Consider the following 5,021-nt stretch of genomic DNA (forward strand, 5'->3'; position numbering starts at 1 on the left):
GATTTCATTCTTTTTTATTGCCGAGTAATATTTCACTATATATATATATATATATATATATATATATACCAAATCTTCTTTATCCATTCATCAGTTTATGAACACATGCATTGTTTTCATAATTTGGCTATTGTAAATAATTCTACTGCAAACGTGGGGGTGCATATATCCCTTTGAATTAGTATTTTTGTATTCTTTAGGTAAATATCTAGCAGTGCAATTGCTGGATCCCAGGGTAGTTCTATTTTTAACTTCTTAACGAACCTCCATACTGTTGTACACAGTGACTGCACCAGTTTGCATTCCCACCAACGATGCAAGAGGGTTCCTCTTTCTCCACGTCATTGCCAAAACCCGCTGTTTCTTCTGTTGTTGATTTTAGCCATTCCGACAGGTGTTGAGGTGAAATCTCATTGTGGTTTTGATTTGTATTTCCCCGATAATGAGTGATATTGAGCATCTTTCATATGACCATTGGTCATCTGTGCATCTTCTTTGGAAAAATGAGTATTTATGTCTTCTGCCTATTTTTTATTGGATGATTCATTTTTGGGGTATTGAGTTTTTATAATTTCCTTACATATTTTAGATACTAACTTTTTATCAGATGCGTCATTTGCAAATATCTTCTACCATTCCATAGTTGCCTTTTAGTCTTGTTGATTGTTTTTTCTGTTGTGCAGGAACTTTTTATTTTCATGAAGTCCTAATAGTTCATTTTTGCTTTTGTTTCCCTTGCCTCAGGAGACATATCTAGAAAGAAGTTGCTATGGCCAACATCAGAGTTACTGCCTGTGCTCTCCTCTAGAATTTTGATGGTTTCAGATCTCACATATAGCTCTTTAATCTATTTTGGATTTATTTCTGTGTATGGCATAAGAAAGTGGTCCAGTTTCTTTCTTTTGCTGTTGCTGTCCAAATTTCCCAACACTATTTGTTGAAGAGATTGTCTTCTTTCCACTGGATATTCTTTCCTGCTTTGTCCAAGATTAATTATCCATATAGTTTGGGTTCATTTCTGGGTTTTCTATCCTGTTCTGTTGATCTGTGTGCCCATATTTGTGTCAGTACCATACTGTTTTGATCACTACAGCTTTGTCTATAACTTGAAGTTCAGAATTGGGATGCTTCTAGCTTTGCTTTGTTTTTGCAAGGTTGCTTTGGCTATTTAGGGTCTTTTGTAGTTCTGTACAAATTTTAGGACTGTTTGTTTTAACTCTGTGGGGGAAAATGCAGTTGTTATTTTAATGGGGATGCATTAAATGCGTAGATTGCTTTGAACAATATAGACATTTTAACAATATTTGTTCTTTGATTCATGGGTATGAAATGTCTTTCCATTTCCTTGTATCCCTTACAATTTCTATCATTAGTGTTTAATAATTTTAAAGTATAGGTCTTTTACCTCTTTGGTTAGGTTTATTCTTAAGTATCTTATTCTTTTGATGCAATTGAAAGTGGGATTGATTCCCTAATCTCTCTTTCTGCTGTTTCATTATTGGTGTACAGAAATGCAACAGATTTCTGGACATTGGTTTTGTACCCTGCGACTTTACTGAATTTGTCTCTCAGTTCTAGGGGTTTTTTTTTGGTGGAGTCTTTTGGGTCTTCTATATAGAGTATCATGTCACCTGCAAATAGTGGAAGTTTTACTTTTTCCTTGCTGATTTGGATGCCTTTAATTTCTTTTTGTTGCTGCTGTGACTAGGACTTCCATACCATGTTAAATAACAGTGGTGAGAGTGGGCATCTCTGTCCTGTTCCTGACTGTAGAGGAAAGCTCTCTTTTTTTCCCATGGAGGATGATATTACTTGTTGGTTTTTCATATATAGACTTCATTATATTGAGGTTTTTTCCCCCATAAACCTACTTTGTTGGGTCTTTTTTTTTTTATCATGAATGGATATACTTTGTGAAATGCTTTTTCTGCATCTATTGAAATGTTCATGTGGTTCTTATCCTTTTAAAAAAAATAATGTGGTGTATTATGATGATTGATTTGAAAATACTGAACCACACTTGCAACTCAGAATTAAACCCCACTTGATCATGGTGAATGATTTTTTTTTTTTACTGTATTGTTGTATTTAGTTTTTAGTTTTTTATTGAGAATTTTTGCATCCATGTCCATCAGGGATATTGGCCTGTAGTTCTTTTTTTTTTTTTAGTGGAGTCTTTTTCTGGTTTTGGTATCAGGATAATGCTGGCCTCATTGAATGAATTTGAAAATTTCCTTTCCTTTTCTATTTTTTTAGAATAGTTTGAGAAGAATGCATGTTAATTCTTCTTTAAATGTTTGGAAAATTTGCCTGTGAAGCCTAGAATGGCCCTGGACTTTGGTTTATTTGGGTCCTTTCTATTTTATTTTTGATAATTCTGGTGAGGCTTGATATACATTTAAACACATAGATTACAATACAGAACCATCTTTTCCAAGTGATTCCCAACTAACCTTTCCAAAACAGGCTCCCCTTACTTCATTTTTTTCCCCCTTCTGTCTACCTGGAATGTCTTTCTTCTCTATTTTCTGCATTACTATATTCTACCATCAATGCCCAAATCAAGTTTTTTCCCTCAATGCTGCAGTTCCCACACTACATACTTAACTGTCCTTTAGAACTACAGAATTTAGGACAAGTAAAATGGACTCTGGCACTTATGCAGATCATAACCATGTGTACCTACAGCCGTGCCTAGCACACTTCTTCACACATTGTAGGACTCAAATTCTTCCAGAGACTGATACTGAGTTAATGGATATAGATAATTCTCAGTCTCTCATTTATTTGTGGTTCAATCAAAAGTGAAAACAAGTATTTATCAGTATTACTATTATTATTATTATTTGGAAATAAATATTTTGGGACCCAAGAATTTCATTAAATGTTTCCACCATCAGCTGGAAACAATATTACAAAATATCTATGTGTGAGGATGTGTCCCCACCTCCAAAATATCTATTTACTTTTCAAAAAGGAGCCCACTAGAGTCCTCACACTGCAACTGAACTTCTCCCCAACACATACATGTATACCCACCTAGAATGGGTGATATCACGTGTCTGAAGCTTTTACCACAGTGCCTGCCATGGAATGAATCGTAAATAAATGTTGATTTCTTTTTCCACTCTCCGTCGTTCCTTTTCCCACCACACTTCTTCCTAAGCCTTTCTCCCTTTGTATGTCACAATTTAGAGTATTCTTGTGTTGTCTTCCCTTACCAACAGCCCCCTCAAGTAGGGTAATGGCATGCCTAGGAAAAGGACAGAGTAGGGAGGATTACAGAAAGCTTGCACAGGAGCTCTGCCAGTGGCTGGTTCACTCACGTGCCAGCACAGTCTGGGTTTGATGAAAGCACAGAGAAGGCTTTACAAAGAAGCTGACTGCTGGCAACTGCCACAAGGTTGAGGCTCTCAAGACTTCCACATGAAAGGGAAATCGAGATTCTATATTTATCTCCTTCATCCTCCCCATCATGGCATTCAAACCAAAGAAGCCAGTGTGGAGATATTAAGTTTTTAGAACAGTTAGACACAAAGCTTTAACAATGATATTGTAAAGGAAAGAGAGAAAATGCCATTCCCAGAGGCAGAGTGAGATATAAAAGACTCAGAAAGTAGAGCAGAGATTAAAGCATCCATGAGGCACAGTGGACAAATGTTCTGACATCCTATAAAAGGAACAAAATTAGAAGTTTAATGTGGCTTGAGATCTGATTCGAGTATGCAGGGGAAGTCAAAGTCTTTAATAGATACCAAAAAACCACGGAGTCTGAAAGTGACCGAATTCCTGATTTCGTAGGTGATATTTGTTTCCAGATTATTCATGAAATTAGGAAATACAGAGGTAAGTCCTCACACTGGGGATGAAGGGAAATGTTGTTCTGTAAAATATTACTGAGTGACCCTAGAATAACTAGTATTTATTAAGTGCTATGTGAATGCCAGTGAACTCTTTAAGCCCCTTACATGTATCAATATATATTTACAACAACCCCAAGAGGTATATACAATAATTTTCTTTTCTATTTTGTTAGTAAGGAAACTGAGAGTTGGAGAGTATACTTAACTTGTCCAAGGTCATATCTCTAGTAAATGGTGGAATTGGGATTTGAACGCAGGCATCTAGTTAGCTACCAAACATTAGACATGATGGACAAGCTTCGTTTCTATTTTGTTCTTGGCTTTGCTCCAACTTTCTCTTGAACATGGCCTAAAATCATTTTGTGCATCAGTGTTTCGCTTCTCCATTTCTTTGTCTATCTAGGAGCTCCTTTTTCTTTTATTTTTACACGTCATTTCCTTTGTAAATATTTGTGACATCATAATTATTTGTTTGTGATAGATCTCTCCTTGCCACTAGGTTGGGGATAACACAAGAAACTTGTATGGATTTAATTCTAAAATACTTATTGAATGCATGTATAATCAGACTAGGTGATATTTCTACATGTCCCATCCCACTGAAAATAAAAGCTGTACTTATATTTAAAGTTGCCATAGTTGCAGCAAATTGTAAAAAAGTCCTATTTCTATTTATTCTTTCAGTATCCAAAGACAAAATCTGATTTAATGTGCAAGCATATATCTACATCCTTCTAACCCTTGCTAGAGATGGGCAAATGATTTGCCTGGTACAGGTGGAAAAGAAGCAGTAACAACATTGTAAATACGCCTAGTGCCGTAGCCCGGTGGTCTAATGTGCTCTGGAATGCTCTAGGATGACCATGTAACACCCCCACTTACTCCTGCTTCCAAGTCTCGAGGATTGGGACTTGGGGACAGAGACAGAGTTCTAAAAATAACAAATATGTTATCTTTTGTTGTTGTTGCTGTTTCTCTAGGATCAGTCTTTAGCTGTATCAGAGAAATATTGATAACTCATGGTTACAGATAATGTGTGGCAATCACAAATATGTCAAAATTACTATCACTTGGAGAATCTCAAAGCCCACATTTTTTGAAAAAATTTTTTTAAGATTTTATTTATTCATTTAGCAGAGAAAGAGAGAGAGGTTGAGA

The sequence above is a fragment of the Mustela erminea genome, chromosome 16 (genome assembly GCF_009829155.1).
Source record: "Mustela erminea isolate mMusErm1 chromosome 16, mMusErm1.Pri, whole genome shotgun sequence".
Taxonomy (NCBI): Eukaryota; Metazoa; Chordata; class Mammalia; order Carnivora; family Mustelidae; genus Mustela; species Mustela erminea.